General features: G+C 43.6%; 1 protein-coding gene across 3 annotated transcripts in view; it reads right to left on the reverse strand.

Moving 5' to 3' along the window:
- CTDSPL2 (CTD small phosphatase like 2) overlaps nucleotides 1–24,493 on the reverse strand; it is a 471,093-nt gene that overhangs the window by 445,911 nt on the left and 689 nt on the right. The window lies entirely within an intron of this gene.

The raw sequence follows: 24,493 nt of genomic DNA on the forward strand, positions 1-24,493 counted from the left end.
CGACGCACTCGAGACCTATGCACCCGCTTCCTGTGGGTGAGGTAAAGCTGGCACTCCGGTGCCCAAGTGTAGAGAATCATCTCTAGTGTCTGTGTTTCCAATCCTGAGTTCATAGTCCATCCGGAAGATCCTTTTTGAAGTAACTTTGTAACTTTTACGCACCCATTGAAAACCTATGGGAGCCCGCGTGTGACTATTTGCTCTGCACACGCAACCCGTGGACCTCCTGGTCACTAATTAAAGTTAGCTCCTTATAGGCCCAGGGATTCTAGAGGCCCTAGGCCTTTTCCCTTTTCTGTTCGTGGTACTTATACCACTATTTTAGTATATGGTTTGAGCGGCCACCAGGGCCTACCCATATAAAGTGTAACTTCTGTGTATTCTAACGTATTCTTGTTTAACGATTTGTGCTCCTGTGCTCATAAAGAGTCTAGGGGTTACTTTGAGAAATAAATACATATATATTTTCAATATATATCTGTGTGGTGTCCTTTCATTGGTATAAAAGGGGGTTACATTTGGTAAAACAGCCTGCTTAACACGTTTCACGAGTTTAGCCTCAAAGACTGCTTAGCCTACGCTACCACTAGGGCAGCTGGTCCGAAAAGGTAGACTTACAACCACACCATAAGGGTTGCTTGGCATGGTACAAGGTGGTCACTTTAACTAGTGAACATCATATACCAGGCCAACTTCTCACAGTGTGCATTCGCCATTCATACATTTGATGGGCGGTGTGAGGGGGCATAACTAGAGTCCGACTGGTACCACACATCCCAGACACCTGAAGCCTCGAAGAAATGCAGAGACTTGTGACCGAGGCCTGGGCCTTGAAGAGGAGACAACTGTCTTAGTGGAATAAATAGGAGGCAGCTGAACCAGGACGCACCTGGTAAGTTTTGAGTCACTTCCTACTGGGTGAGTTGCCCGCCACCCTTCCAAGAGCTGCAAGGTTAATGGGTGCGAGACAAGGAGGAGGAGATATTTGGATTTCCATCCCCTTCACGAGTCCCCAGAGGATCAGGGATGCAAACTGAAGTGAGAGGTGTGCGACCAGATAATGACATGGACACAAACTCATACTCTGAATTCAAAATGCCATATATTTTAAGACTCTAGTTAAATTATCCGACAACCACATATTAACTCCTATCTATAGGAAAAAAACAATTGATACCTACCATTGAAACTAATCACAGAAATGCCACATTTTGCCTAATTTGCACTGCAGAGAGTACTACCTATTAATATCATATTGATTGTGTATTCAAAAACCAAAGTAGGGCATAATCAGCAAACAATAAATTATGTCTAATGATAACTAGATACATGGGAGACAATGAGTCACCATCATACTCCATTCAATACCATTCTCTCAATTCCAGCAGCCCTTTTAATGTGGCCCAGATTCTACAGATTACAGTCATCTGCAGTGTAACGCTATCGACAAAGAACCCCTATAGATTACTTCTTGACTGAATGTGAACCAGTGTGCACACGCACTTTAACTAAAAAGGCACTACAATTTCAAATTTTAAAAGTAAGTTCAAATGCAAGATAAACTAATCCAAAAAGAATGTAGGGCACCCAGGGTGAAGAAATCATCGAATCAAATGCAATCTCTTTAGTATTGCACCAATATACTCTGGCACAATTTCTCCACTCATACGACGTCTATCGGATACATTTCAAACACTAGTACAAACAATGAGTAGATGGTCAGCTCAAAATTAAGTACAACGCCCATTAGTACAATACTAGTATTTCAGTACCCGAAGACAGAACTGCTTAATCATAGCAATAAATAAGTACATATCATCTATCCCAGGCAAAAATGCATAGTAACCGAAGAGGCAATACAATCAAACCATAGTTAATTATAAAGAACCATACATAATTCTCTCTAAAGACAGATACCAGTAGTCTAATCACCTGGAAAGTACTGTAATTCATTATCTATGGTCAGTCCTTATTCCACAGATTTTAATCTCATAATCAAAGGCTTCGCAACGTCTAAATTTATGTTCACTGTTACCTCTCCAGAATCCATTCGATTATGATCAATCGCATGGAATCTGAAGTTGTGTGGTTGACCACGAGTCACACAATCAAGAGTATGCAAAGCAATAGGGTATTTCATGTCATTATATTTTATAGAGCAAAAGTGTTCAGACTTGTGATCACACAAAGTTCAAATCGTACTTCCAACTTATCTTTTTTTACATTGGCACACAATCAATATCAATATGTATCGAATTCTGATGTTATAGTAAAAAAAAAAAAATCATGGATTTATCAAGTGTCCATCTACAAACACGGAAACTCCACATTTATTAAAACCTTTATTGTTGATTCGTAAGCCAGTCCGGAGATATAGATGGAGAGATATAGATATATATATATATAGATATAGATACATTATATATATATATAAAAAAAAATCAAAATAGCCAGTGTTTAGTCTCTTCTGAATGTAATATGTAATGCTAGGTGTTGTTGATAAGTATAGATGTATGGCCTTAACAGCAATCAAGAATTGCCAAGGTTTGGGGAGAGGAGTTGGCCTAACGGCTAGGGCGCTCGACCTCGGACCAGGGGAACTGGGTTCGAGTCTCGGTAATGACGCTGAACATCCTGTGATTCTGGGCAAATGTATTTAAATTTGTAGAGCGCACTGCAACCCTACGGGCATCCTGGCGCTAAAAATCACTTAATCTACACGTGCCTAACAAAAAAAAAAAGAAATTAATGTGTGTCTTCATGTAACATAGCTGGTGCTATGTAAAGCGCTCTGATACCCGATTGGATTTGGGTCATGTTCGCGCTATATAAAACTCTGCAAAAAAAAAAAAAAAAAAAGGTTTCCTTAATATAGTGTAGGATTTGCCCGAATCAGAGCTTGCAATAAGGCCTATTTTCTCTAACGTACCACCTGATCCCTTATGCACAAGTGTCGACACCCGTGTTAGATGACAGGTCCTTTTCTTTGCCTTTTCTACCACAGTCCTATTGTAGCCCCTGTCTAGAAACCGTCGTTCAATATCCAACAGGGATGTATCAAAGTCAGCGTTTTCACAACAATTCCTACGAGCCCTTAATGTTTCACTACATGGCATTGATTTACGGTGAGAGCTAGTAGCATGAGTGAATTACATGAGGATTCTTTTCATTTTACTATGGATTCCTGTACCCTTGATAGACCGTTCTAAGTCAGGGAACACCATAGTTCTTGACTATGTGTTCTTGACTATGTACAAATGTAAAAGACCTATTCCAGTGATTCATGTTCAGGTAAGTACAAATGTAATTTAGGATCTCTAAGTCACCAGTCCAAATCGGAACACAATTGTCACGGTACCTCCCCCAATTCCAAAAGGAGGTAGTCTGCATGGGTCACCTCTCCCACTTCACAAGCAGGTACAAATAGTCTCAACGAGAATATGCTTTATGTGCCTCCAAAAATTAGGAATATTGTCTGGGAGGGTGCTTGCATTGCCATAAGTCAGCCTGTCCCAATGTGGTCACAACCTGAGACAAAGGGGTTGTTTATGGGGCCGTGGTCTGTGCTTCAGACCAGTCAAGTGTTACTTGCATTACATCAATGAATTCCCCACCTAGAATATGGAGGGGTGAGGATGCCTCCAAGAGAATATCCACAATCTCGGTCAGTGTAGGGGCCTGCAGTAGAGTAGGGGCATGGACACTCACTACAGTAACCTCCTGCCATCCACAAGTACCTTACACTCCCACATATCTTCCCCAGGGTCGGTCTCCATCTCTTGCCCACTGTAAAAGGGGGATTTTTTTTTATTTTTTATTAGCATTGCTGTTCCGAGACTCAGGAGTATATCCTGCCGGTGCCAGGGTTGCATATGCCACCCGTCCCAAGATACGACATGGATTCTATGGCAAAACAGGAGGCTAGCATTATGCATACAACTTTTCCCACTTCTGAGCAGCACCTTTAAAGGTTCAATAAGTAGAGCGCAACAACATCAGAAAGTGAACAGAACTTCCCAGTGTGTATACAGGCCCAAGACTCCTATGATCTTAGTCTTTGGTTTGCTGCTTATGATCAGATATAACCTAAAGCTTTTCATTTTAATATAGATTAACAATACTTGTTGACTTATACAAGATTGGTTCAAACTCAAAGGAATATTCCTTAACAAAACGTAGTATAATTTGTACATAAACCCAATTTACAGGTTTGAATTTACTAATAGATTGTCAGATACCGCAGTTAAGATCGTGATTAATAGTAAGTATGGATTAAAACTCAGACTACTTTTTAAACAAACGCTTTGTTAAACATTTTGACAAGAAGTCACCTCAGGCCGTAGACCGCTGCTCGAGCTACAGCACCCAATACCAAGCGCGGCAACACTAGAATGCATCACTGCGATGTGTCCCATGTTGCCGGAGGCCGGCGCATCACGTGTATTGCTACCAGCATGAACCAGCTCATGAGTCGGATCTCTCTCTACGGGCAATCTCCCCCGCCAAATAGGAGAACGGTTCATTGAGTGTCTAACACTCAGTGGATTGTTGCTGAGCAGAACGCACTGCAGACAGTTGAATAATCTCAATTAACAGCTACTGACAAGTGTTTCTTTTCAGAACATTAGATTCAATATTTAAAAGGAAAAAGGGTGATTCCAAAATAATCGGAATATTAAAAGATGACAGAACAGCAACAGGTTTCTCCGGAAGAAACCATAAGAAATTGTGTCACAAGAACTGCAACAAGCAGTTACGGACACAGTCAGAGAAGCACTGAGGTCTAAGAAATGTGGTTAAAGTCAAGATACTGAGGAAAACAATTTAATTTTCGACAATGAGGAACAAATCTCAGGGGACCTGGGGGCAAATGTATATCTAAAAGGAAATACTTGATTGAACTAGAGAAAGTAATCCCTAGCGGCTCAAAAAGGAACGTCCGACGTGACGAACACGAGAGGCAGTCTAGCACTGCAATAGATGGGGACAAACTATATGAGTTTGACGACTTTGAGGGCAGTCATGATTATGACGATTATGTGTTGGACTTGGACTACAAGGACTTAGATGATGGGTTTGAAGAAAACCCAAAGAGAAGAGAAAGGGGAAACATGATTTTAGACCCCATGGGTGAAAATAAATTTCGACCCAAAAGGAGATTAAACATCCTAGAAGTAAAGAGTGGTGGCCCTCAGACCACCTGGCTAATTACATTAAACTGTGGATAAGGAAACCCTTTGAAAGAGAAGAAAGAAGTATTTAAGAGCTGAATGGTGAAGACCCATAATTGACAAAAAGGTCAGTATGACCCAATATATTGATCCAGAGATGATCACCTATTTATTTAAAATGGAGAAAGACCTGAGAAAGGGCTTAAAAACAATTCCAGAAATGTTGCAAAGACAAGGTTCTCGACATCTTTGGTCCCCTAGCAAAGATATTTGATCAAATCAAGGAATCAATCTCTTACGGGGAGGGTGGCAAGAGACATATGCTTTTTGGGAAATGCCAATGCCAGCTTACTATCAAAGAGAAAAAATAACATCCTAATGAGCATTAACCTAAAACTGGCAGATTTGAGCGCAAAAGAATCCAGAGAAGAAGCAAAAGGCCTACTATTCGGAGATGTTATGGTGAAGAACAGAGCCAAGTATGATCAAACCTTTATGAGCCTCCCCTTGGCCCATTACATTAAGAAAAGTTTCCTCCAGACATAGTTTTTTTTTTTATGGACGGGCTGAGAGGAGTGTGCAACCTCCCAGCCGAGGTTTCTTTAAGACCCAGTAACCAGGATACCAAGGAGGCAACTACTACAGACAACGCTCTGGATTCTATCCCCAAAGAAGAAGAAATAGTAATAGAGTAAGAGCATCCAGAGCCCGAGGTCAAGGCTCTTCAACAGGCAAGGCGAGTATGAAGACAAATTCTGATTGTACCCAAATAAAGGTTGGGCAAAAGGAGATTGCCTCATTCCTTGGCACTTGTGCGTGTTGAGAGCGAATGGGTTCCCATGGACAACTCTTAGAAGAAACAAATCACTAAACTAATTGAGTCTGGCACTAAAGCAGCTTCCCGACAGGCAAAACTCCTGGACTGGACGGTCTCCAGTCGCTTTTTATCACATTTTTCTCCACCTGCTACAGGGCCACATTTTGCACCTTTTTAACAGCGTATCTGAAATCTCGGGCCTCACCACTACAATGTCAGAGGCAGGGGTGGTTCTCAGCCCTACGCCTGGGAAGGACACCACACTTTCACATCATACTGGCCTATTGCTCTCCTGAACACAGACATGAAGATCTATACCAAGATTCAGGCAAATTGCCTCAAATTCTACCTCCCTTGGATGAATGACCCGGACCAAGTCGGATTCATCCGACATTGCCAAGGGGCAGACAACATACATCGCATCGCCCATCTGAGAAGGTCCAATGCAGAAATATTCCGCTTGCCTAGTGTCCCCAGACACAGAGAAAGCGTTTGATCGGGGGGTTGGCACTTTTTACATGCGATGCTACATAAAATAGGCCTAAGCCCAGCTATGATCTCTAAATTAATGGCACCCTATGTCCTCCCGACCACACGGATCCGTATCAATGGCCAGCTCACGCCCCCCCCCCCCCCCATCTCCATGCACAGGGGTACCAGGCAGAGATGCCCAGTCTCCCCCTTCCTCTTTGCCTTGGCAGTAGAACCCCTGGCGATTGCAATACGCCAAATCGACAGACATATCCGGTATTCTATTTGGAGGCTACGAACACAAAGTGTCCCTTTTTGCGGATGACCACCTTCTCTCCTTAACACTGACTACTCCTTACCAGTGCAAGCTTCGCTTCTCCGCTCTTTTGATAAAGCCTTTGGCTTCAAAATTAATATGGCCAAATCCCATGCCCTAAACCTTGCACTTCTGGGGTTGAAAGAGTATCAAATACAAGCCCTGGTCCCTTTACACTGGGCTGAACACTCAATACAATACTTGGGCCTCAACCTGACCCCATCATTGTCCTCCTGGACCCAGCCCAACTGGCCCGCCTGCAGACGCAAAAGCCGGAAAGACCAACGCCGGTGGAAGAAACTTAGTCTCTCCTAGTTGGGTTGCCTCAATGCCATCAAAACGTCTCTTCTTCCAAAAGTACTCTATTCTAAACTGTTCCCTCCCGATCCCACAAGACATTCAGGGACTCCAACAAGACTTAAACGCCTTTATATGTGGCAAAGGTTGCATGCGCTTCCAGAGATCGGGGGCTTGGCCTGTCCCAATCTTCTAGAATACTACTGGTCATGCAACCTCCGCAACACATCTGAGTGGGTTGTTCGCTAAAGCGAAAAACATTGGTTCCACATGGACCGTGCCTGCAGGCCCTGTGGAACCTAGCATGGCTCGATATATTGGCGCGCCTCCGCAGTGCGTAAATAGCCACCCCTATGAAGATCTATACCAAGATTCAGGCAAATTGCCTCAAATCCTACCTCCCTTGGATGAATGACCCGGACCAAGTCGGATTCATCCGACATTGCCAAGGGGCAGACAACATACATCGCATCGCCCATCTGAGAAGGTCCAATGCAGAAATATTCCGCTTGCCTAGTGTCCCCAGACGCAGAGAAAGCGTTTGATCAGGGGTTGGGTTGCGTAAATAGCCACCCCTATGAAAACAGTACTTGACATCTGGGACAAAAAAAGCAGTCTCTAGAGGCCTAACATCTTTCCCATCTCAAAACCCCTATAGCATGCAATCCCACATTCCCACCAGCCTTACAACCTCACGCATTCCTCTCATGGTCAGAGGGCAAATGCTGCATAATTCAGGACCACGTTGAAGGAAACACATTTAAAACTTTTGAGCAATTTAAAAATTCCTTTCACATCACAGAACCCTCGAGGTTATAGTACTACCAACTCAGTCACTGGCTGCTCACACCCAACTACAACGCTTACCCCCTTTAAAGCCCTGGTCCGATGGACCCTGAGGAGGTGATGCTAAAAAACTGGGAACGACTGGCCCGAAATTCCAAAAATGTACATAAGCATTCCCCAATGCAAATCAGCCTATAAATTAATGACGCAGTGGTACTATACTCCTGCACGCCTCCAGAAGGTATGCCCAACCCTTTCACCGATCTGGTGGAGGTGCCAAGCTGCAGTAGGTGATTTTATCCATATCTGGTGAACCTGTACCATCCTGTCAATATTCTGTAAAGAGGTCCACAGCCATATGAAGGACTCAGCGGGCTTCCCATTATCCAGCTCTCCCATGGTGACCCTACTAGGCATAAGACCATCTCGGCTCATTGCCATGATCCATTGTGATTGGTGCCTCATTGCACAGATGCTGGGGGCAGCAAGACAAACTATTGCCCTTTACTGGAAAAAAAAACCTCCTCGACCCATATCGGCATGGTTTCGGCACCTCTGGCATATCATGGCTCTGGAACTAATAACTGCCTGTCTTAACCTCACGGACACTAAATTCCCCCACACCTGGCAGATGCTCATTCAACATTTCTCCTGATTAGAGAACTCTTGTTATGCTCCCACCCGGCTGCCGACCCTTCAGCTTTTCGATTACTTCCTTTAGCTGTGCACTAGGGAGGCCCCCAACCAGACTCAGGCAAATGGACCTGATGGGGACCCTCCTTCTCCCTTAACATCGCATCTGACCCCCTTGACTGGACTCTGGGCTCGCTCCTTCCTCCCCCTCGCTTCCCCGTTTTTGGTTCCCCCTCTGGTTATTTGGTATCCCAAATGTTTTGCTACTTGGTCACCACTAACGAACTTCCATCACTTGCTGTGAACATTATGCTCGCTCCACTGGCGAAATGCTGAGCTTTCTATCTAAATATGCCTTATGTTTGACGATATGTGTGTGTGAGAGAGACAGAGACTAATAGTCTACCTAGACGATATTCTGGTTATGAATTAAAACCCAGAGGAATTGAAGAAATATCTTACTATGGTAAGGAACATTTTGGTATTGCCAGGATTAATAATCAATATAGAGAAATCTGTGTTAGCACCAAATCAATAGAGTATTTAGGTTTTATTGCAGACACTCTACAAAGTCAATTACAACTCCCTGTGAGAAAGAAAGAAAATAAAAGAGGAGATCAAAAAAGTTGCTAAAGAGGGAGAACTTATACTTAAGAGATTTAGCATGTGTGAGAGATTTAACATGTGTGATTGAAATATTATCGATCCAAGCAGTGTTCCCAGGCCCCTTATACTACAGAACTCTCCAGAGGCTAAAGACAGCGGCCCTAGCTAAAAGCTTAGGATATGGAGACAGAGTAGCATTAAACACGGAAACAAGAGAAGAATTAGCATGGTGGCTAGAGAATTTGGAAGCCTGGAACAGACGTTCAATTTTTTGAACAAGACCAGATTTTATTCTAGAGACAGATGCCAGTATATCTAGGATGGGGGACAATTTGATCAGGGCAAGTGACAGGTGGCATTTGGGATGCATTAGAAAAGACAGAACATATCAATTGCCTAGTGTTGAGAGTAGGCTTATTTGCACTTTGTTTCAAAGAGTTATGGTGCAGATCATTTTAATTAAAATGGACAATATAACAGCAGTGACGTATGTCAACAAGTCAGGCGGGCGCAGATCAAAGAGATTGGCAGACTTAGCAATCGAAATGTGGGATTATTGCGCAAATAGTGGCAGATTGGAATTCAAGGAACATAGACTTCAGCGATTGGAAACTAGAAATAGCTCAGTTCAACAAAATACAGAAACTGTGGGACCTTCTGGATATAGATCTTTCCACGTCCAGGTTGACCTTCCAATTACCAAACTATTTCAGTTGGAGACTGTATCCCAGGGCAATGGGAGAAGACTCATTCATGCAGGACTGGTCAGGGATGAAAGACTATGCATTCCCGCTTTCTCAATGATACAGAGTCCTATTACCATTGCAGGAGACAGAAATGTCAGATTATATTAGTAACCACATTTTGGAGGACTCTGGCATGGTTCCCAACCGCATTGGAATCAACTATAGAAACCCTTTTTTTATATAAAATCCAAAATGGGTCTGTTAAAGGGTTTAGAAGGGAGAGAACACCCACTAATTCTGTCTGGTTTGCTCAACCTTCTAGTTTGGAAAATTTCAGGAGATCAGAATGATTCACCAAACTTTCTGAGTCAGATACGGGATTACTCAATGAGTCATGGGTACCAGGAACTAGGATGAGGTACAAGAGTGCATGGTTTCGTTACGTTGGTGCTTGACAAGGGATCTGGATCCCATGGAGGCTGATGAGACAGAAGTTGCTAATTTTTTTGCCGAACTATTTGACAAAAGCATGGCCTATAGTACGGTTAATTGCTATTGTTCTGCAGTAGCGGCAGGACATTCTTTGATCCAAGTTATCTCTGTCTGAAAGAGTCCTCTAATTTGTAGTGAGGAAAGGGATAACGTTGAGAAGGACTCCTAAACCCAAATATCAATCCCTCTGGATGTGGATTTAGTACTGAAACTATTTCAGGATCGGCCAAATAATAAATATCTAGGTACGAGAGAATTATCCTCGAAACTAGCGACCTTATTATGTTTGATATCTTTTAGAAGAGTGTCTGATGTGGGAGCCTTGGGGGTGATGAACAGGTTTTATCACCCAACAGGGATAGTATTAAAAATTGTCAAAATAACAAAAACTATGTATACTTCTTTATTTTATCCAATTTTAGATGACCTACCTAAATAATGAGCTGTTAAATGCATAAAAGAATATGAATGCAGATCAGAAGAAAAGTGCTAGGGCAAATCAACTGTTGATCTCCTATGTTAAACCTTACGCACAGTGGCGCCGCAATGGAAAGATGGGTGAAATGCGCTGTGAAAGAAGCAGGCGTTGATGTATCCAAATTTACAGCTCACTCAGCAAGAGGTGCTATGTCAAGTACAACCTTTATGTCAGGGGGTAGCATGAACGAAATTATGAAGGCAGCAGACTGGTCCAATGCAGATACGTTTAGCAAATTCTATTTTAGACCTATAGATCATGTTTCACGCTGCGCTTTAAAAAACTTTGAACATGCATAATACTAAACACAGAGGTCCAGGGGAATGGAACTACAAAACAACCAAAAGACTAAACAGACAAAAAAGCAATGGCGCTCAGACAACCTGAATGCAACTAAACTAAAGCCCAATCAAAGAGTCCTCAACAAGAGGACATAATCCCATCAACCACCATGGTGGCATGCTTCATCATATGGGATCTCCTCTCAACCAAACCTGGTTTGGCTGAGGAGCTACTACTCCCAGTGTGCAGCTAAGGGAGGAGCTCGCGGATGTTTTAATCTACGCTAGTGGAGCATGATCTCCTAAAGATCAATGAAGCTGGCCTAAGTCAGGTGAAGACCTAAAGTGCATTGTAGAAAAAAGTGATTTAAAATTGACTACAGGGGAGATCCCATATGATGAAGCATGTCACCACGGTGGGTGATGGGATTATGTCCTCTTGTTGAGGACTCTTTGACTGGGCTTTAGTTTAGTTGCATTCAGGTTCTCTGAGCTCCATTGCTTTTTTGTCTGTTTAGTCTTTTGGTTGTTTTGTAGTTCCATACCCCTGGACCTCTGTGTTTATACATTATTAGTAGGGGGACTTGTCTAGGTTGGTCGTGTGATCCCTCAGACCCTCTCACTTATTGGTTTTTTCCATGCATAATACTAGCCTCCTGTCTTGCCATAAAATGTTGATTCTTATAGATTTGCTCTTATAAAGAATCGTAATTTCTTTAAAGTCAAAGAGGCTAGCATTATCCCACCACACCCTCCCAATATTATGGAGGAGGTGGGAACATACATTTTCATTTTTTCATTTTCCAATCTTTATTTCGACCATTTGGTCATAAAAGATGCACATACAAAAAAATCACATGAATTCTGTCAGATTTGTTAAAACATCAATACATGATTTTAAGATCAACACAGACAATAAAAACAATTATTAAGAATTGAAGTGATTCTAAAATCTACCCAGCATTTTTTAAAAGACGAATACGCGTATACCAAACATTCGTAAAGAATTTGGAAAGTGCAAAAACGGTTGGGCCAGAAACATCGGATTTTAAAATCCTGTACATAGGTGTATATTCCCTGCCACCCAAATTCTTAATCAAGGGAAGCAGCCAATACTTTCTGGCTGCCTTATAGGCTGGGCAGAAAAAGATCACATGCAAATCATTTTCCTCTTTATCAACGCAAAGAGGACAGTATTTGGTGGAAGGGACTTGTAGCCAGGTGCTTGAAAAGGACCGAAAAGGCAATGTACTGTATCTCCACTGGAGAAATAGCTTTCTGGTGAGTATGGGATATATGGGATCGAAAGCCTTCTCAAATCTGTAGAGATCCTTAGTTTGCAGGAATATGGAAGAGAGGGACCCCTCTGTCTGGGTAGCTAAGGCCCTTGCCCTTTTGTGTTCGTGATACAGATTCGCCAGGGATCTCTTAGAGATTCCTGGTGCTACATTCGCTGGTTCGGTCCACAATTCAGGGAGCCCCAGATCGGTGCAAATTGACTGGATGTTTTTGACCCAGGGAATACTGAGCGCCTTGGGGTGCTTTAATAGTTCGGCCAATTCCGCCCTATAGTCGGAGAGAGCATCGCTGCTCCATAGCCTGCGCCAGAAGGCAATGGGTCTTAGACTTATCTCGTCGGCAAGTGGCCGTAGCCCTAGATCAAGCCTCAGAGGAAGAAGTGGAGTGCTAGGGGGAAGTGCGGTTATTTGTCTTATAAACCTATTTTCCGTGGAAGACAGGTTCCGACATGGAATGTGGCCCCACAATTCAGCCCCGTACAAGATCGCCCCCCTGGCCTGGGCTTTATATATCTGAATTAAGGCCCCCAGTGGGCGGTAGGTCGAACCAATCATCATCCGGGATATAGCCCCGGTAATTTGCACTAATTTAAGGTTAGCCCTGCTCTGATGGGTCCCCCAGATCATATTTTCGTTGAGCGTCACGCCAAGATATTCAAACGTGGCTACTCTTTCCAGCCGCACTGCTCCCAGTTGGGGATTCGGGCGCTGTTTGGGGCTCGGATTCAATACCATATATTTGGTTTTTGTGGCGTTGATTTCCAACCCTCTATCCTGGCAGAAGGCCACAAAGGCATCGAGTATCCTTTGGATGCCCATGGGTGTTTTAGATATTAACAATGTGTCGTCCGCGAACATTATTGCGGGCACACTGTTGCCGTTTAATTTGGGGGCATCTGTGTAGTCGGTGGCGTTAAGATGGGCGATTACCCCGTTGACAAAGAGGCAAAACAGGGTCGGCGCCAGCACACAGCCCTGTCTTACCCCTCTGCCAACGGGGAATCTGTCAGTCAGTTCCCCCGACCTCCCACACCTCACCTGGGCATAATTGTTATGATGCAACCTCTGCAAGGTCAATAAAATATCTGGTGGTACGCCCATCCCTGCCAAGATAATCCAAAGTTTTCCCCTGGGCACGAGGTCGAAGGCGGCCCGTAGGTCCACGAAAATCGTGTACAAACTACCGCCCTCGAACCTCACTGTCCTCCAATAGACCAGATTCAATCTAAAAACCTGGTCCACAGTCGATACCCCTTTCCTAAATCCTGCCTGATAGGGACTGAGGGCGCCCACCTCCTCTATCCAGTCCTGGAGCCTATTCAGGAGAACCCTGCCGAACAGCTTCTGCGCTACGTCTATCAGACTAATCGGTCTGTAGTTGGCTGGGAGGAGGGGGGATCCCTTTTTGAAAATCGGGACCACCTCAGCCCCCAGCCAAGTACTAGGGATTTCCATCCCACCGAGGATACCGTTAAAAAGAGCAGCGAGGTAAGGCGCCCAGACGGTGGGCTCCTGCTTGAACAGGTCTCCCGGTAGCCCATCCAGTCCAGGCGCCTTCCCCGAAGCCAGGCCTGAAATAGCAGCAGTGACCTCACTCAGTGTTATTGGATCCGCCTGAGGGCCCAGCCTCTCCGGTTCGATTGGCGCAGGGAGTTCTCCAGACTCAGCGCTATATAGGGACTGGAAGTGGGCCTGCCACACTCCAGGAGCTATGTTAGGCTCCACTGCCGAGTGTAGACTCCCTGATCCCCCATTCACAATTCTCCAGAACAGGCGTTGATCTTGAATTGCTAGGGCCTTTGTAAGTTCTTCCCACAGATTTTCCTCCCATTCTATTTTGGCCTGAGCAAGAAGCTTCTTGTAAGCTTGCCTGCGTTGCTTAAGGCGTTCCCCTCCTGTGCCCTCCTTAATTGCTCCAAGGAGTTCTGTTTTGGCCCGTCTACAGGCTACATTATACCATTGTGTTTTACCTTGGCACCTCTCCCTTGGCTTTCGTATGTTACGAGTAAAGTGGGGTGCCGCAACTTTTATAAGTTCCTCATGGGCAACAAACAGTTTGCTCCTTATATCTATTTTATTTGCCACACTGTCAAGATCCCCAACAGTTTCCAGGATGGGAGTAATCTCTGCATAAAGCAGTGGGAGTTTATCCTTGCTTGTGACCATATGCTCCCACCTAATTCTTCTCCTACTGTTGTCTATGAGGAGCGTGGGGCGATTCCCTTCCTCATGGGTCACTGGGGCCTGAGGTGCTGGATGAGCAAGGTCTAACTCGAGGGCATTGTGGTCACTGTCCAACCTGTCTATTACCCTGAAGTCCTGTATTGTTGACCATCTCGCCAATTGGACCAGGACATAGTCCAAATGAGACTCTCTTCCCCGTCGATTGTAAGTATTTTTGCCTGGTATATCGGATTTAATTCGCCCATTACACGCTCTGAGTCCAAACCTTAACGTAAGGGCAGTGATTTGCAGTGCCAGTGGGGTCCAAGCTTTCGGAGATGGCACATCAACCCATGGTACTGCCCACCTAACTTCTTCTTCTGATAAGAACCCTTCCTGGAGGCCAGGGAGTGGCTCAAAGTGAGAGTTAAAGTCCCCACCCACCACATAATATGAATCAATCGACAGTTCAGATAAGAAGTTCGAGAGTTCATCAAAGGTCGATGATTCTTTTGCCATTCCCATCGGCCTGGAATAGATGTTGACCAGCAGGAGGTTAGCTTTGTTTGGCCATGTTAATAAGACCGCAAGGATGTCATCAGAGTTGAATGGGAGCCGTGTGGCCACACAGCCCAGGTGCGCAGCAACCCACGTCGTAAGGCCCCCTGATGGGCGGCCTTTGCCTTCCCACCTTGCTGGGATGAAAAATGACGAATAGCCTTGATGTCCATAGTCCTCTCTGGCCCAGGTTTCCTGGAACATGCATATGTCACCAGTTTCTATGTACTTTGCCCAAGCCGGGTCTTCCAGTTTGTTAGCTAATCCCGCGATGTTCCAGGAAATTATCTTCAAATGTTCGGAGGTGGCAGATGCCATACCATGAGGGTTGGAGGAGGTGAGTCCATGCCCCACTTCAAATGCGGGACCTATAGTAGGGGCAGCAGAAGATGCATGTGGCACCGGTGGTCTTGGCGCACCATTGCCCACAAGGAAAGGAACCGTAGTTATCCCCTCAGCAACAACTACCCCATCAGTGGCTTGGTGAAAAGATTCGGTTCTGCCATGGTCTGAAGCAGCTGGATCATTCAGGGGGCCAGAAATTGAACCGGAGGACACAGCGGGAGAGCCCGAGACCCCTGGCACCGTCTTACAGACGGTGAGTCAGTCGACCCCACCCAAACCGTTCAGGCAGTTAAAGCGATTAAAATCGCAAAAAGGTGTTTCAGGCGGTTGGAAGTACGGGCGTTGTCGAAAGCCTTTGTGTTTACGTCTGTGTTCCACCCTTGTCCAGTCATCGTGTGTTGGGACCTGGTGCCTGGGAATCGGGGGGAAGAAAAAAGATACTGGGAGGGTCTGTATGGTGGAATCAAGGGATCGGTTCATTCCTCCACAAATGTGTCGTACCGTTCCCGGATCCTTAAAGGTTACCATAATACAGTCCCCCACTATGGTTTTCCTGGTCTTCCCTAGCCATGGAACCCTTCTCACCATGATGATTTCGTTATTAAAATGGGATGGCAAGGGTCGGTTCCAGTTAAGCCATTTGATTACCTTTTTCTTAAGGGATTGGTAGTCCTCATTTTCCCATGATCTTAAGTGGGGGGCACCAGCTAAGACCACCATTAATCTATTAGCTTCAGGCGGGAGGTCTGGCCTTCGTGGTCTGGGAGTTGGGCAAATGGGCGTGGGTGGGGGGGCGTTAACCTGATCTTGATGTATTCCAGAGGACTCTATTTGAGAGCTATGGGAGGCTAAGTCCACGGGGTGGGTAGGTCTGTTGCTTTGATTATTGTGCCGTGCCTGGAGTTGGATGGCCATAAGGGGTTGCAGAGGGGGGGCAGGCGGTGGGTTTCTGGGGGGGGCTTTATTGGCATTAGTTGCAGCTTCTGTTTTGGAAGGATCCCCAGCAAAGGAATAGGTTCCCACTAGCTTTGTCTGCTTACTTACTAGAGTGTTCAAAGTGGTAAGAGAGGTTTCTAGTAGGGTGAGCCTGATCTCGACTTTTTTTAAGCTGTCGGTAATAGGCTGCAAAAGGGAGCGGAGTAGGAATTCAATGCTCCCTTTGGCAGAGAGTGGGAGGTTTAAGTTTGAAGAAATTACCTCTGGTTCTTTAGTGGTGGCCGTTATACTGGGGTTTGGGGGCGTGGGCGGTGGAATGGTAGGCACTATCTCCGTAGGCTTCCCCGATAGAGCGGTGTTAATGCGTTTCTTGCCAAAGTCAAGATGTGATATTTTGGATTTCCCCCGCCCCCCCCACTGTTTTCCGAGCACGTTTACTGGGTGGGGGCCTATGTAACTCCGCCACTACATTTAATTTGGACTTGCTCTTATTAACCAATTGCGTAGGTGGGGTTTGAGTTACCAGGTTAATAGGGGTATGGGAGAACTCGAGAGGGGCTGGCTCTGTGTTTTTTCCAAGCGCTATCCCTGGAGTAGAAGGAATTTCCCTTAGTAAGACGGGGAAGTCCTCGAGTGTCGATTTAATCAGACTGCTGGGTGGAGTGCCTTCCTCTTGAGTGGTGGGATAAGGAATGATATCGGTCAAGGGCCTGGTTTTCATAAATTCAATGGAGCGCCTGCGCTCCACCCTGCGGTTCTCAAGCGAGCTTTCCTTGTCCGCTTCTCCTTTAGTGGGTTTAAAGTAATTATCCAAAGTCCCAGAGCTGGAGGCGCCATCCCTTGAGGGGGTTTCCCGTGGTGGGGGCGAAGGCATTGCCTTAATTGTAACACACAGGGGGATCAAGAGAGTGGGCCCACCCCAGCCTCCTTCGGCCACTGACGGCCAAAGACGGTCCCGCCCTTGTCCCGGGCTTCTCCCGGGACGCTCCCGCGCGCTCCCGCGCAGCGGTGTTCGTGCTCTTACTTATGGCCTAGGATATAATTGGGTAATGGGTAAGGGCGTGGCGATGAGGGAGAGCGGCCCAGGTGTTGCGGGCGGAGCTGAGCTGTGACTCTTGGGAAACTGAGTCCAGCCCCTCCTGCTCGCAGCCCTCACAGCCCTTAGCCCTGGTCTGTCCCAACAACGGCAGCTCCCAAGTTCCAGGCGCCCCTTGGCGAAGCGGGACCCGCGGAGCGGGTTCCGTGAGGCGTGAGGTCAGAGGCAATGGCGATCCAAACGCCGTCCAGCAGGTCCACGTACTGCCCAGGTATGTGCGAGTGTTGTCCCACGTAGAGGGAGGAATCCGGCAGCTTTCACTGGTCAGCTGAGGGCGGGGCTATGAGGGAGAGCGGCCCAGGTGTTGCGGGCGGAGCTGAGCTGTGACTCTTGGGAAACTGAGTCCAGCCCCTCCTGCTCGCAGCCCTCACAGCCCTTAGCCCTGGTCTGTCCCAACAACGGCAGCTCCCAAGTTCCAGGCGCCCCTTGGCGAAGCAGGACCCGCGGAGCGGGTTCCGCGAGGCGTGAGGTCAGAGGCAAAGGCAATGGCGATCCAAACGCCGTCCAGCAGGTCCACGTACTGCCCAGGTAGGTGCGAGTGTTGTCCCCATTTTCACTTATATCTTATACATTAATTACCTATACAAATAATCCTCTTGAGTGTTTTTAAAAAAAAAGGATCTTTATGCTTATGTTATATATATCTTTCTGTAGATCAGTGAAAAAAAACATACAGTAAAGAGACATGGATAGCTTGGAGAAGACTAACAAAAGAGGAAGATCATAGGAGTTGAGGCCTTTATACCCACTGACAAGTTCTGTTTGCTTTACAATGTAGTTGCGTTCTACTTATGGAACTTTTAAAGATGCTGCTCAGAAGTGGGAAATAAAAGTTGTATGCATAATCCTAGCCTCCTTGTCTTTAATAAAATCATGGTTCTTTGTACAGTAAAGCTATAAGAATCGACATTCCCTGCAAATGTGTTTCCTGTAACATAATTACGCCCGGTTGCATACGTTTAATGTATTGTTCCACCAGCCCATGTTTCATCTTATTTCCCTGGCCACTGACATTCCACGTCAGGACGTAGAGGCCTTTGTATTCTGGGGCTCTAGTCGATGCCATAAGGGACTCTGATAAAATAGCCCACTAGTATAGTAGTGACATGAGGAACCTGTGCAACGGTGTGCCTGTGTCCTCCCAAAACAATCACAATCAACGTAACGATAAGAACTGCACTCTCTACCAAACCATCCCGCCACTCCCTGCAACACAACCATATTACAGTAGAACTGTGTTCAAGAAAACATGGAGAGGTCTGTCACCTACCTCCCAATGTAGTTCACAAGCCAAGCACTTCAAAACACTTAAAAGAACATCAGACAAAAAAGATAATAAAGAAACAAATGAATGAGAGAGAAAATCAATAATAGTAAAGTGCTCCAAATTCAAACAGTTACTCCTGTGGCACTGTGGGTGGCAAGTAGATATGTCTTTCACTCCGGTATATATTTGTGTTGCTTCTCAAGGGCCTTAACCTGAATCAAGGGCACTGTCCTGCTTCTGAGACATCTGGGTTTTGGTGTTTAGTGCCTTGTTCCAGGGTTGCTTCATCAGCTACTTCTTAATCCTTTACCACATGATAAGCAAGCCACTTAAAACAAAATATATACACACACAAACCCTGTAGAATATCCCTAAACCAGAATATGAATACCGACCATCAATGCCATGGTTGACTCAAGGAGTTGATCAGAAGTACACAAATTACACCCAAGTGTAATAATTAATAGTTTTGACCATAAATTTCCAAGAGATTGCCAAACACTTTATGCATTGTGTTAACAGTTCCACTCGAGAAATATTTTGTTTGCTAATAATGAAACACCACAAATGAGCCCATAAAATAATCTTCCTTTCAAAAATGAAGATAAACCAGTATAGTTAATTGTTCACATCACCACTGAAAGATTTAATGTTAATATTTTTACAATTATGTGCCACTTAGATGGGGTTGTTTTTAACAAACATCAGGCTTTTTTGATTTCACCAATTATAGATTCTGAAAAAAATCTAGAATCTGCAATATTATCCTTATAATGAAAGAAACGTTACAATAGTTAAAGAAAGGATTGTGCAAAAAGGGATTTATAAAAAGTCAGCAAAATGTATTACAGTCCTGAAGCTTGGCCAGATTTACGATGGTTAACAGATGAAAAGAGAATTAAGAACTTAAAAAGTAGCATTAAGAAAAAAAAAAACTAAGAATCTATGTCAACTATGCAGGTCAAAAGTGGATAAAAATGTATCACTTAATAGCATCTTGAACCTCTAAGCTTTGAGAGTGACGACTAAATTGCTTTAGTATTTTGTGGAACACAGGACCACGCCTTTTTGGCATGAACTCCGTTTTAATCTGTTTAAATCCTTAAATAAGCTATCAAATCTATTAAGATTAAACACTATTTTAGCATTTTACCATTTACTTGGTGGGCAGCCCTTTTACGTCAGGTATTATATTCATACCATGCAGTCCCGATGTAAAAAATAAGCATTGGCCCGAGAAGATACAACTAAGTGTTCTAATCTCAGCAATTTACTGATCTGAATTAGTTACTTTAGATTCAAATTTTTACCATCCTTCATAATGAAGTTTGACATTATTAGCTTTGTCTGTTCCAGTGCACAACTGCTGAACATAATAACTGAACTGAACATGCTCATGTCAGAGAGCCTGTAATATATGTATAAAAACCAATATCTAACCGTATCAATTTAGTTGTGACATCACTAGTCATTGTAACAAGAAAATGAAATCATAAGTGGAGTTGTTACATCACAATATCTGTTGTCAGAGCCTGCAGTGTAAATGGCAGGTCACGGAATAGAATTACAACTACTGTTTAAACAATAAAAACAAGAAGCTGGATTTGAGCTCTTCTGACCGTTTTTCTGAAATTAATAGACATTAGCAGAAAGATATTTATTTACCACACTTTCAGACATGGTTGTGTTTTTTAAAGTGACTTGAATTAAACTGCATTTAGTATCTATACAGTCTAGTGTTAAATTTCGAATTACTGGTTCCGGCTTTGTTAAAGTAGGTCTCTAGCAAGATTAAAGTCACATCATCCAATTAAGGTAACATTAAAGAAGCACAACTTCGATGTGACCTCTCCACGAAATAAGGGATGTTTGGGTTAAGAAATGCACTACGTTTAGAATGCCCTTCTCTAATTTAATTTTAAAGATATAATACTTCCTATGTAAGCACTGTGCCGGTTTTAGGTTTGTAAATGTAAGTTTTGATAAAAACGGGTTGCAATACTGTTTGTGGCCTCTTGCAACAACTGAAAATAACTTTCTACCCAACCATATGCCACTCTTCCTAGATCCTTGGTGTGAAGCTATCTTGAGAAAAGCAAACAGCTCCAGCTCTGGATAAAACTAATATTTGTAGCTGTTTCACCAGGAAGCTCAAGGACTTAATATGTAGAGACCGCTCATATTATATGAATTATCCATTTGTTATAAAGTAGAAGTCACCAACATAATTAATTAGCTCCTCTGTACAAACCAAATATTCCTTTGAGTAACAAAAGACAAGACATCATTAACTCTAAAAACAGAGGTACTATGTACATCTACACACGTAGATCAGAGTCAATAACTAGACAGCCACTAAGCTGACTTTCTACTAGGAATAAGAAACTAGATTTAGCAATAGTGTCAACCCAGCTAAATGATTATACACAAAACAGTTAAAATTATAATTCCTCTAATAGGAGGCAGCATTTATTCTGATGGATCGTGCAAGTACATCCATGCTGGGCAATCGCTATCTGATTAACTTGAAGATTACAAGATCTTGATTTACGTTCTCCAGATTTCCATTATGGAAGGGTTGAAAGACCATGTTTGCGTCCATATTTATGTCTTAGAACCGGAACTCCTTTCAAACAGCAGCGGTTTAATTTTGTAAAAACTTATTAAAAAATTTACATTTCTATCATTACCATCACACACTTACAGGCGGTGCAACGTATGTTAAGTTTTCGTGGTATAATACAGCAGTTCCACTAGATCCAATAAACACAAAACTCTCAGGTCTTAAGCTATTGAGAACAATGAAATTCCAAATGCAAAGTCACATCTGCACAATTTGTGCAAAATAAGATATTGGGAGGGACACCTTCCCCCAGGCAGTTAAATTAACAGTCATGAAATGGAAAATATCTGTGCAAATGCTACCCAAAACTGTATTATATTCACAAAAGTAATGGGGACATCTGCCAATCTACTACAGATTGTTAAAGATGGCAGAAATTGGAAGTCTGCCGTGAACTATAGCACGAGTGCTACCACAAGGATAAACTGCTAATCATTGGGATTGCACTTTGGTAGTCAACCTCTTGGCCATCGAGAAAAGCATACTGTTTAAATAACAAATAATGAACAAGTCAGGGGAGTGTGACCTCTTGGTTCTCCTCAGCTCGCGCCTCTCCACCAAGACCTATGATATATGTGTGGTGGGTGGGAGATGAAGTCTTGTTTCCCTTACCTCTGGATAAGGTGATGTACGTTGAAATTTCTCAATTGTTAGGACTTGATGCCCCACCCACATCTTAATGCCATTGTAATTGTTGACATGTGGAGATATGCTGCCATGCTGTACTTTACATTTTACTTGAAAAATTGAATAAACAAAATGTGAAGGAAAAAAAATTAGGAACAAGTCACTTGTAATGTCCCCAGCAACAAGTAATATCACATAATCTTTTACCAAGCGCCACAACTTCCTCCATATCCAACCATGAATGGGGAGGAAATAGTAGTGATTCCTCATCCAAATGGTATGACAACTACACAGATGAGTTGAGCTATACCTGTCCTCTGCCTGGGTGACAGAGGTGATGCGGTAGGATGGGCGTCAACCATGCATCTCCATGCAGCAACAGATGAATTCTAAAGACTGCATATTTCCTATTTCTTCCCTTTGACACACCAGCACACAGCACAAACATTGGTAGAAAATGGAATGCCCCTCCCGCCTCTGGGCGAACATAAAATTGTTCGAATCCTTGACCACTAAGACCAGAGTGAAGCACAGACGGCCGCACACCTAAATGCTGTCACAGACGACACTGTTTTACCCATTCCACTTTCCAAAATTGTATGGGACTACCAATCATTCTCCATAAGAAGCAGGCGTGTGACAATTGTTATAACAAAAGATCACAAGAAGCATGTCACTTATAATCACAGAACTTATGTTAATTATTACAGAACGGAAAGCACATCATTATAAAACCAAAGCAATTGGAAACAACAAAGTAATAAGACTTAACACCTCGAGCAAAATTAACTTGGCCAACACAACGACAACCCGCTATTTGGGAATGCTTTCCTTTAACGTATTAAAAGGTCTGGTTACCATCCATGCATTCTCAAGTGGGACGATGTCAAACCCAAGACACAGAAAAATGAAAAACAGCAGCAACAATGATCATTGTACTGCCAAATGATTTATGTGAGAGCTTTGTTCAAGATTTTCAGTGGATTCCAAAGAAAAAGACCTACAGCAAAAGTAACTCGACTGTAGCTGCATTGCTTAATTTAGGCAGTTCTAATAATTCTCTAGACCCGCAGCCATAGGACTGACAACAATGTTTGCTCCCAATTGGGGTTACCAAAACTGGGACCACAGTTCACAAGTCAAACTGATTTCCTCATGCAAGTTTGAATAATCTAAACACAAAACTTCATTTTGAAACATATGCTTCCAAACTTCTTTCATGGATATTTGTGTTACCCTGTGTAGAGGATAACACACCAGCCAGCATTAGAAATCTTTGAAATAGAAGACTACAAGTAACCAATCTACACATATATTCGAGTACCACTTAACTTATGAATAGACGGCTGTCATTGCAGCAATATTTCAAATCTGCGTCTCCATTCTGTGAAAACAAGGTCATTAAAAGTTGTAGGGGGAATCCCCCCTATCAAATAAAAGCATATTTGATACATGAAAAGACGCCAGAAAAGTGTAGAAGATTGTGTGATACTGACCCAAGCAGGAATAGATCTAAAAAGTAACTCTTGTTTTAACATAAACCAATCAGACCGAAGTATACTACAACATAAAATCAACAATAGACAGTGACATGAGACAAGCAAAGTGGTACAATGAGGATCACACAAATCAAGAGCATAATTCCAAGCCACCGGAGAACTTCACACGAAAAAAAGGAATGCTACAAGACTATGATTAAAAACAGTATTCTGGCTTGACTTTATTTGCTCTCTGTGTCTTGAAGGAAAAAGGTATGAAAAATAAAGAACAAGCCTCACAGGAGGGCGGAAATAAAAAGGATTTGTAGGACAAAACAATAGTGGTATGCCATTCGCTCCAAACATAACGGTCTCTGGATGAATTGCAGAAGTTACCCTCAAAGAACAATATATCCTGTTGAATGAAACAATTAACCAGCAAGGACAAATCAGACTTCTCAGTGCACTTGTATAAAGTTGTCCCTAACAGCATATCGGGGTGCCATTCACCGGATTACCTATCACAATAATACTACACAAGCTTTCACCGTAGTTTAACGAGTTTATGGCATCCAAGCAGCTCATTGAACTTCTACCGCACAGAAACCCGTGGAGAAGGCAGAATACTACAAACTTCACTGACAACTGGACCTTTTGGGTGATGTAGAAACAAAACAGCACTAGGTCTGGTTCGACTGTTGTCAAAAGCACATTGCTGCAGCTTTTTAACAAATAGTGCAGTTGGTCAATGAATTGCTGGGTCAGTACATTAATAATAAGACTATAAGTTACTTGCATAAGAAAGTTCAAAACTAAGATCTCACATGCCGTTCAACTCAATACGAACGCGTTACAGTAAGCAAGATTGCAACAATGCATGTACACAACTACACACAGGTGCTTTGCACACGTCCAGTCAACTACAATAGCCAACTAGACATTATTATATGTGCTCGCAGGCAATCCACCATTCTGACTCATCTCGTGTCCATAAAACTGCAATAAATGTATCCCAAGTGACGATTAATGTCACGTTTTGCCAACTGAGCACCATGTAAACACTAGACT

The sequence above is a fragment of the Triturus cristatus genome, chromosome 3_1 (genome assembly GCF_964204655.1).
Source record: "Triturus cristatus chromosome 3_1, aTriCri1.1, whole genome shotgun sequence".
Taxonomy (NCBI): Eukaryota; Metazoa; Chordata; class Amphibia; order Caudata; family Salamandridae; genus Triturus; species Triturus cristatus.